Here is a 10866-nt window from a genome sequence, read left to right on the forward strand (position 1 = left end):
TCAGGTCAGGGTCCAGGATAAAGCGGGAGGGGACCCAGGAGCGCCTCAGGACCATAGCCTCCCAATCCACAAGGTACTGAAGGCCCCGCCACGACGACGGGAGCGGAGCAGGCGGCGACGGTGTAGGCAGGACCCCAGCAATGACCCGGGCGGGCGGAGGGGGCCTGGCGGAGGGCACCAGGGAGCAGGCCTGAACGGGTCGAACCCTAGACACATGAAACGTAGGGTGGACCCGAGCGCCTGGGGAGCCTGAGCCGGAGGGCCACGGGATTAATAACCTTGGAAATGGGGAAGGGGCCGATAAAGCGGGCGAGCTTCCGACAGGTGGCCTTAAGGGAAGGTCCCAGTAGAGAGCCACACACGTTGCCCGGCACGGTAGCGGGGGCTAGGCACCGCCACGGTTGGCCCCTGGCAAAGCCTTATGCCATTCTTGAGCAGGGCTGCTCGGGCCGTCCTCCAGCCTCGACGGCAGCGACGAAAGAAAAGGGCGGCAGAAGGAACGGCGGACCGGGGTTCCTGGTTGGAGAAAACCGCGGCAGAAAACCGTGGACCACCTGGAAGGGCGCAAGTCCTGTGGCAGCAGTGGGAAGAGTGTTATGGGCATACTCAATCCATAAAAGTTTGTCCGACCAGGAGGAGGGTTCCCGACTGCAAAGGAGACGGAGACCGGTCTCAAGATCCTGGTTGAGCCTCTCGGTCTGTCCGTTCGTCTGGGGGTGAAACCCAGATGAGAGGCTGGTCGAGATGCCCAGGAGGCGGCAGAACTCCCTCCAAAACTGCGCCGAGGTGGGGTCCAGCGGTCCGAGGCGATATCTCTGGGGAAACCATGGAGGCGGAATATGTGCTGGAGGGCCAGCTTGGCGGTTTCCTTGGCAGACGGCAGCTTGGGCAGAGCGATGAAGTGGCCCATCTTAGAAAATCGATCAATGACCGTCATGACAACCGTGTTGCCACTGGAAATGGGCAGCCCGGTAGCGAAGTCCATGGCGATGTGCGACCACGGGCGTTTGGGATAGGAAGGGGCGAAGAAGACCATGGGGCGGCCACGAGGGTTCTTGTGTTGGGCACAGTCGGGCAGGCCGCGACAAAGTCCCGGTGTCCTTTACTACAGAAGGCCACCAGGCGTGCCTTGACCAGAGACAAGGTGCGAGGCTGACCGGGTGACAGAAGAACAGGGAGTTGTGACACCACTGAAGAACTCCAGGGCGGAGACCCTCGGGGACGAACAGGAGACCAGTAGGGCAACCCTCAGGGACAGGGCCCCTGTCTTGGGCATTCTTGACCCGCTCCTCCAAAGCGAGACTAAGGGTGTGGACCGACACAGACTTGGCAAGGATGGTCTCTGGGCATGGCTCCTCCTCCTCCAGGGCATGAACCCTAGAGAGCGCATCAGGCTTGACATTCCGGCTCCCAGGCCGGTACGAAAGAGAGAACCGGGCGGCCAAAGAAAAGGCCCCATCTAGCCTGTCGGGGTTGAGTCGTTTAGCCGATTGGAGGTACTCAAGGTTGCGATGATCCGTCCAGACCAGAAAGGGACCTCCGCACCCTCCAACCAATGGCGCCATTCCTCCAAGGCCAGTTTGACAGCCAGGAGCTCCCTCTCACCCACCGGGTAGTTACGTTCAGAGGAGCTAAGGCGCCTGGAAAAAAAAGCGCAAGGATGCAGGCGGTTATCCTCAGGGCAGACCTGGGAGAGCACTGCCCCACCCCACACCGGGCGTCAACTTCAACCACGAACTGCCGAGCCGGGTCAGGAAAGATGAGGATGGGCGCCTCCGTGAATCGCCGCTTAAGCTCCAGAAAAGCCTCCTCAGCCTCAGGGCCCCAGAAGAACGAGCGGAGGAAGGCGTCAGGAGGTGGAGGCGCCGCCACCGAACTATAGCCCTTACGGCGGCGATAAAAATTGGCGAAGCCAAGAACCTTTGTAAATGGCGGCGGGAGGTGGGGGTCGGCCAGTCCCGGATAGCCTGGACCCTGGCAGGGTCCATCCGGATATTACCGGCGGAAAGCAGGTATCCCAGGAACGAGGTTTGTGAGGTGTGGAACTCACATTTCTCAGGTTTAACATAAAGCCCGTTCTTGAGAAGTCTCTCCAAGACCTGACGCACCTGCCGGATGTGTTCGTCCATGGAATGGGAGAAGATCAGGATATCATCCAGGTAGACAAACACAAACGTATTAAGCATGTCACGGAGGACCTCGTTGACCAGAGCCTGAAAGACGGCCGGAGCGTTGGTTAGGCCGAACGGCATGACGAGGTACTCGTAATGACCAGCTGGGGTATTGAAGGCGGTCTTCCATTCATCCCCTCCTGATACGCACCAGGTGGTATGCGTTGCGTAGATCCAGCTTAGTGAAGATCGTGGCACCATGCAGGAGTTCGAACGCCGAGGCCATAAGCGGCAAGGGTAACGGTTCCGGATAGTGATCGCATTAAGACCCGGTAGTCAATACATGGGCGTAGGGACTTATCCTTCTTTTCGACAAAGAAGAAACCCGCACCAGCCGGGGAGGAGGATGGTCGGATGATCCCTGCTGCCAGAGACTCCTGGATATACTGGTTCATGCTAGTCCTCTCCGGGGCCGATAACTGATACAGGCGCCCCCTAGGGGGACTGGCTCCGGGATGCAGGTCGATGGCACAGTCGAAGTGCCGGTGGGGAGGTAGCCAAGGCCTTACTGAACACGCGCGCAAGGCCATGATAGACCTCAGGAACCGACGCCATATCGGAGTGCTCGGGAGTGACAGCCGGCAGTGGCTTGGGTGGAGGAAGAGCAAGACAGTGGCCGAAGCAATGCACACCCCAATCAAGAATACGCCTGTCATCCAATCAACACGTGGGTTGTGTTTCCGAAGCCAAGGGAACCCGAGCATAATGGGGGCTTGGGGAGAGGAGATGACCAGGAAGGAAAGCCACTCCCGATGTTGTTCCCCCACTGACATGAGCAGAGGCCTAGTGCGGTGCGTGGCCCGGCCCAAAAGGCTGCCGTCCAGGGCTCTGATCAGCAGAGCTTCAGGCAGGGGCTCCATGGGAACCAGCAGCTGCTGGGCAAGCTTGAGGTCGATGAACTCGGCGTCAGCCCCGGAGTCGACGAAGGCAGCCAACTCCATGCCATCGGGGCCAACCTGGAGGTGGACCAAGATAGTGGGTTTGGAGGGAGCGGGGGAAGCGCGGCTCGTGGGTGCTCCCTCCATTACCGACGAGCCTTGCCTTTACTGGGCAGGATGCGGCCACGTGCCCTTTACCTCCGCAGTAGAGGCAAAGACCCAGAGACCGGCGTTTTTCCTTCTCAGCGGGGTCAGGTGGTGGCGTCCTATCTCCATGGCCTGTGGCGGAGAGAAAGAACGGGTGCCAGAACCCAAACACGAGGAGGAACCGCCGCAGTTAAAGGACTGTGAGGACCTAGGCTCTGAGTTGGGTAACCACGCTCCCGGCGGCGTTCCCTTATCGCCCGATCGATGCGTGTAGCCAGGAGATCAGCGAATCCAGATCCCGGGGTGGATCACGGCGGCAAGTTAGTATAACAGCAGAGGAGGCCCTGGAGGAAAGTGTCATAAAGCGCGATGCGATCCCATCCGCTGTCAGTGGCCTGGGTCCGGAACTCAGCAGATGTTCGCAACAGAGCACCTGTGGTGAGCCGGTCGCCAAAGCGTGTGCGCAAAAATCCCATGATTTCCTGCACGCCAGTAGAGAGGTTCTGGATTTGTTGCTCCTGCGCCGCTTGTTGGCGAGCCAAGGCCGTTAAAGCAGCGCTAGAGGCAGGTACATCCACGGGATCCATGTTGGCCAGATTGTTCTGTCAGAAAGTTAGGGTTATAGGATCCAAGGCAGATGCAAAAGGAGCAGGGAGAAAGGCTGTGCAGAGCTGAATCGGAAGCCGATTCAGGAGTCGATTCAGGAGTCGATTCCGGAGCCGATTCAGAGAGCCGATTCAGAGAGCCGATTCAGAGAGCCGATTCAGAGAGCCGATTCAGAGAGCCGATTCAGAGAGCCGATTCAGAGAGCCGATTCAGAGAGCCGATTCAGAGAGCCGATTCAGAGAGCCGATTCAGAGAGCCGATTCAGAGAGCCGATTCAGAGAGCCGATTCAGAGAGCCGATTCAGAGAGCCGATTCAGAGAGCCGATTCAGAGAGCCGATTCAGAGAGCCGATTCAGAGAGCCGATTCAGAGAGCCGATTCAGAGAGCCGATTCAGAGAGCCGATTCAGAGAGCCGATTCAGAGAGCCGATTCAGAGAGCCGATTCAGAGAGCCGAGCGAACCGGAAACCGGAGCGCGTTCAGCGCGAGCCGGAAACCGAAGGACAGAATGTTCAGGTCAGAGACAACGAAACAAACAAAAGAACAAACAAACAAAACAGAATACGCTGGAGAGTGCTCAGGGCAAGCCTAAAGACAATCTGGCACTGACTGGAGGATTCAGGCGTCCTTATAAGTGCCAGAAAATCATACACCAAATCCGTGCAGCTGGTTGGGAGTGGGCGTTTCCTCTGTGGTTGAGGCGGTAATACCTGAAGTGCTCAAGCGGGCTGACAGTTATTGCTGTAAGCGTGGTACCATGGACATACAAACTGCAATGAAAATCAGCTGAATTGGGTACAACTGCACTGTGATTTCAACACAAAACTTTATAGGCCTTTTTGTCAACGAGCAAACTGTTTGTGGTGGTACAACTCCCTAGCAATCTCAGATTCTAAGGTTTGTAATAACATGGATATATCTTACAGTCAGATTGGACAGTACATTGGTACAGCAGTTGGTCTAAATCAAGTAAAAAATCTTCTTACACTAAAGAAAAACAACAGGCAACAGGGCCTTAATTGTCATACATTCTCAGAGCAGTGGTTCCCATTAACAGACTTTGCCTAGGTCGCCTCATTAGTGCAGTAGGTAGCGTGTCAGTCTCATAATCTGAAGGTCATGAGTTCAATCCTCACACGAGGCAATGTTTTTGTTATGCCTTCATGTAGGAAAGCAAGCACAAAAGTATATTCCTCATAGGAACTTTAATAACTGTAAGGAAAAAGTCGCATCACATGCGTTCACAAGCACAACATTCTCTCTTCTTCTACTTCCCTCTTTCCTCTCATGTAAATCTTTATCAAGAAGCTTGAGTGTCATCTAGTGGTGCATTAAAGTAAGACCATCACCGTTTTCTTTTGAAATCCATGGATTTTGGCTTCTACAGGCAAACAAACTGCTACGAAAATCAAGTAAAACAGCTACAAGTGTTTTCGTCTCATCGGCATGAACAATTATAGACTGCGTGTGTTGATTCAACTGGTGGGCAATGGCAGATTCCGAGTTCTTAATTACAAGGGGTTTCTCCTACAACCAAAGTGCACAGTCCAGTGGTACAGCAATTGTTCTACAGAAGATTTAAAAACCTCTTATATAAAACAAATACAACATGCATGGGTCCAAGAGCAAACAATCAAGATCAATTGCAATTGAGTTCTTGATTACAAAGGGTTTTTATTACAACCAAAGTGCACAGTCCAGTGGTACATCAATTGTTCTGGAAAAAATATAAAATAATATCTTATATACAACAAATACAACATGCATGGGTCCAAGAGCAAACAATCAAGATCAATTGCTCCTACCTCTAAGGACAGTGGTGCCTAATGTTAGTTAGTTAGTTGTAGCACTGCTTTGTTATTGCTGTAAGAGTAGTACCCTCAGAGCAAAAGTTGTGTGCTGCTTGCTAATTTCCACAGAATTTTGGTGGTTTGTTGAGACTATGACCAGATATTAGATAAAACGTTTTTACTGCTATGGCATGGCTATTGTTTGTCCATTTGTATCTTAAATAAATTTGTATGGGTCATAGTTTATGTCGAGAAAATCTATGCTTCTGCCTCTTTAGCTGTTAGGTGGCAGCTTTTACTAAAAGTATAAAACTTTGTACAGTAGGTATACAGTAGTATGTACAGTTACAGATCGTTATGTACAACTCATCATGAATTCACAGTGAAATTTCCTCTGGGATGAATAAAGTGACAAAAACATATAAGATTATTACACTCTGTATGTACAGTTACTTGAGCAGTAGATACAGTTACAGTATGTACAGTTACATAAGAAGTAGATTGTAACACTTACAGTGACTTAACACTAAGTATGTACAGTTACATGTGTAGTAGACTATAACACTGAGTATGTAAAGTTCCTTGAGCGTCAGACTAATACTGGGTAATATTTACAGTTTGATACGCAGTAGATCATACTTTTTTCCCACGTTTTGAACCCCGCGGCTTGAACAAAAAAGCAGCTTATTTATGAATTTTTCCTGGATTTTTTCCGGTTTCACAAACTTCAAGTCAAAAAACTGAGCCCCATAACATTAAACCAATTAAACTTCCGAACGGAAATGAAAAAAACGCACCTCACCTGTGTTCTGAGCTGCACGGCATCGGGAAAAAAACTTTTTTTTAACTACAGCTGCAACAAAAATCATATAAGCAGAGACAGGTTTCCAAAACTCGTGCTTTTTTAAATTTCTTGGCAACAGCGTTGCGGGTTAGTCAAAGAAATTTAGGAATAAGCATCACAAAATAATAAGGACATATTCCTCGGTCTTGTACACATGCAGTAATACCGGGAAATGCAGCGGCAGGCTATTCCCAAAATGCCGCTCTGCTCTTAAAGGAGCCACAACATATTTCACCCATGTAAAGTTCATTAGTTTCAATGTAGACAATGTAGACACTGCGGCTTATAGACAGGTGTGGATTATTTATGTTTAAAATAAAAATCTTTGTCAAATTCAGCGGCTTATATATGAGTGCGCTTTATAGTCCGGAAATTATGGTATGTACAGTTTTATGAGCAGAAGTCTGTAATACTAAGCATGTACCGTTCCATTAAAAGTAGACTGTAACACTAGGTATGTACAGTTACATAAACAGTAGACTGTTACACTGAGTACACACTCGCTGTTTTCCTGGTGCTTGTGTTATCGATGTTGCTGCGCAGGTATTGTGATATTGATCGGGATTTTTTTGAGCTGTCATCTTCCATGCTGGAACAAATGACATCAGGCTGAGGCAAATGGAGATTCTGAAGAGGGACTTCAGGATTCTGGTTGAGACAGCACATCACCGACGATGAGGATCATAGTGTCAGGACCAATTCCCATATAATAGCAAGGATTTAAGCACTTCAGTAGACTTTTTGCTTTAAATGAATAGCTACAGTCATGGTGTCAAGAACACAAAATACCCTTTGTTGATAACTAGAATGATTTTCTGGGCGCCTTCTAGGTTTTTCTGCCCTGATGACCTGCACCCCAGCAGGATTTTAGCGGGAGTCCAATCAGACAACATCTCCAGGATACTGCACACCATCTGACTGGTAAGACATTATGCAATTAACAATGATGATAGCTGTTGTACAACAAACCAGACAGTTACAAGTAAACATATAGCCAATTTTATAGAAACCTTATAGTAAGATCAAGGAATAAAAACACTACAAGATCTAGAAATAATCTTATTACTGTTAAAAATACAAAAATTACAATGGTCTTAATGTGTCTACGGCATCAGGATATGCCTTTAAGCATATGCCCCATCAGACTGGTCATAGGGGTGGTGTAGCAATCGAGCACCCTTCGTCATGTTAGTCAAAGGTTCTTAATGCTGTACATTTAGACATAGATTGAAATTCAAAGATTCTGTAAAGCATTCTCACATTTAGCTCCTAACTTTGGAATAGTCTTCCTTACAGTGTTCAGGGCTCAGACACACTCTTTCAGTTTAATCACAGAATAACACGCTTATCATAACCTGTACATCTGATCAAATGCACATTATCAGCTTGTTAATATTATGAACAGCAGATATGCTTATTCCCCCCACTGCTTCTCTCTCTACCCATCCCAAGGCATCTTGATGTTGCGCCAGCTCCAGTCGTGTTTACCTTTAAAGAAGTAGATGCCGAGCCTGCAAACATCCTAAAACATCTACAGACATACCAGTGCCATTTGATTCAACTGTTCAACTGATGATGATCAGAAGCAAACTGTATTCCTGAGTCAGTGTAGCAGACTGTTGACATTAACTACAGTCCAATCCATCCTCAAAGCACCCGTTCTACTCCGGAACAACTCCTGTGTGAAAAACTATCTTAGTGAACCTGTGCTTTCCTAAGAATCTAAGCTGACCTGCTATGTCCGGCAGCACATAACCTGTGCTGCTGGTGCCCCTAAAGGTCTAGCTAATTTCACGTACCTCAGAATGGAGTCTCCTAAAACCAGAGCTCTTTCAGGTTTCTCAGCGGGTGCTTCACTGAGGAGAGCAAACCTGTTGGACACGCGAGGCGGAGAGGAATGGTGCTCCCGTGGGCGAGCCTTAGCGTTAGCTTTAGCTTTGCAAGTATGCCGCCGAGTCATCACCCATTCGCCCCGCTGCAAGGGCTCTAATGCCGGAGTCGGGGGAATATTACCTTCACCTAGGGCATCCAGACTTTCCCCTGCAGAACCTGGACTGCTCTCACACTTACTACTTCTCTCTAGACTCTGGATGCGCTCCTTTAATGCTAAGATCTTCTCCGTCGAAGAGCAAACTAGCTTACACTTCTCACAGAAGTCTTCCTGGACTTTTCAGCAGCATTTGACACAGTCAACCACAAGACACTTTTGTCAACCCTCAAGAGCCTTGGTATCTGCGGAACATCATGGGAATGGTTTGCTTCCTACCTGGAAGGTCGCTCATACCAGGTAACATGGAGGGAATCCACATCTGCCCCATGCAGACTCACCACTGGTGTCCCACAAGACACTTGGTTTTCTCCTTTTCTCCCTCTATACCCATTCCATTGGTGAAGTCATATCCTCACATGGGTTTTCTTATCACTGCTATGCAGATGACACTCAACTCATCTTTTCTTTCCCTTCATCAGATACCAAAGCTTCTGCTCAGATATCAGCATGCTTGTCAGACATATCTTCATGGATGAGTGCTCACCAACTAAAACTCACCCCCAGCAAAACAGAACTGCTGGTCATCCAAGTGATTCATCTCCAGATCAAGATCTCCAAATAACACTCCACGACTCTCTGCTCTCCCCTTCAGCCACTGCTCGTAACCTTGGGGTAACTATGGACAATGAACTGTCTTTCTTCCCACATGTCGCTAATGTTGCTCGTTCTTGTCGATTTCTTCTCTATAACATCCAAAGGATTCAACCATTTCTGTCCATACAGGCTGCCCAGGTGCTTGTTCAGTCTCTTGTCATTTCAAGACTCGACTACTGCAACTCTCTGCTGGCAGGTCTTCCCCTGAACGCTATTCGTCCACTGCAAATGATCCAAAATGCAGCTGCACGACTTGTGTTCAATCAGCCCAAGTTTTCCCACACCACCCCACTGCTGCGCTCCCTTCACTGGCTTCCAGTAGCTGCACGTATCAGATTCAAAACACTGATGCTTGCTTACAAGGCCAAAAATAGACCAGCACCATCTTACCTCAGTTACCTCATCACATCTCGCACTGCACCACGCTGTCTGAGATCCTCCAGCACTGCTCGACTGGTACCTCCATCTCTCAGAATGAGAGGTAAGTACACTTAAAGGCTCTTCTCTGTTCTGGCACCGAGGTGGTGGAATGAACTTCCCCTAGATGTCCGTACAGCAGAGTCCCTGATTATCTTCAAGCGACGACTGAAGACCTACCTCTTCCTGAAATACCTAATTTAGCACTTTTCAAGTTTGTAGAATTCGAGCTATATTTATATTAAGTTTGTAATCTTGCGTACCAGTGTAGATTTATTCATTACTAGAGATTTAAAGCACTTTTGTACGTCGCTCTGGATAAGGGCCTCTGCTAAATGCCGCAAATGTAAAATGTAAATGACTAGTCCTCGCTTATGTGTTCATGTGACTGCAAGTGTTAATAACCTCACTTTTGGCAAACAGGGCAGCTTGTCAGCCGACGGCGCATGCACTTCCGGTAATTCAACTTCCGGTAGCCCAACTTCCACTTCCGGTGCGGCACCGGTATTTTCTGCGTTCTGTATTTGGGTCCTTCCTCTCGCATTCCTGACAGAACAATCTGGCCAACTATGGACCCCGCAGACGCACAGGATTTAAGGGAGAGTATAGACTTTCTGAAGCAGATCTGCGTCACCCATGATCAGCAGCTACGTGAGCTTGGCTCGGCACTTCAAGGTTTCATGCAGCGCGCGGCTCAAAATCCCAGTACCTCGGCTGTAGCCACACCCGTCGCCTCACCTGCACCATCAACCGAGATGGAACCTGCTCCGGTCGTGGTCAGTTCCCGTGAACCTCACCTAATGCCACCGGCACGTTTCTCTGGGGAACCAGGACACTGCCACTCCTTCCTCACTCAGTGCGGCATTATCTTTCAACTTCAACCCTCTTTTTTTCCCACCGAAGTAGCCAAGGTGGCCTATGTGATTTCCCTGCTATCAGGTCCCGCTCTCCAGTGGGCCACCGCTGAGTGGGAGAACCAGACCCCCCACTGCATGTCTTTCTCCGCCTTCTCTGGCGAACTCCGGAAAATTTTCGACTCCGCCTCTCCCCGTCATGATGCGGCTCGCTTGCTGTTTTCTGCCACTCAAGGTAGGCGCTCGGTGGCTGAATTTGCCGCTGAGTTCCGTATCGCTGCCACGGATAGCGGATGGAACCCCACTGCCCTCTATGACGCCTTCTATCGTGGTTTGGCTGCTGAAGTTAAAGATGAGTTAGCCGCCCGGGAAATTCCATCGAGCTTAGATGGCCTCATTGCCCTCGCAACGCGAATTGACAGACGCCTGCAGGAGCGGCGTGTGGAGCACACCCCTCGGCGCTCCGATTGTCACCGTTTTCCACCGCAATACCGACGTCGAACACTCCCTTGTGAG

At 49.8% G+C, this 10866-nt stretch overlaps 1 non-coding gene across 1 annotated transcript; it reads left to right on the forward strand.

Annotated features, from left to right (window-relative positions):
• Positions 1-4872: 4872 nt before the first annotated feature.
• trnam-cau lies at positions 4873-4945 on the forward strand. Its single transcript has one exon. It is a non-coding gene; the product is annotated as a tRNA-Met (tRNA).
• Positions 4946-10866: the final 5921 nt, after the last annotated feature.

Source organism: Silurus meridionalis, chromosome 3 (genome assembly GCF_014805685.1).
Source record: "Silurus meridionalis isolate SWU-2019-XX chromosome 3, ASM1480568v1, whole genome shotgun sequence".
Classification (NCBI taxonomy): Eukaryota; Metazoa; Chordata; class Actinopteri; order Siluriformes; family Siluridae; genus Silurus; species Silurus meridionalis.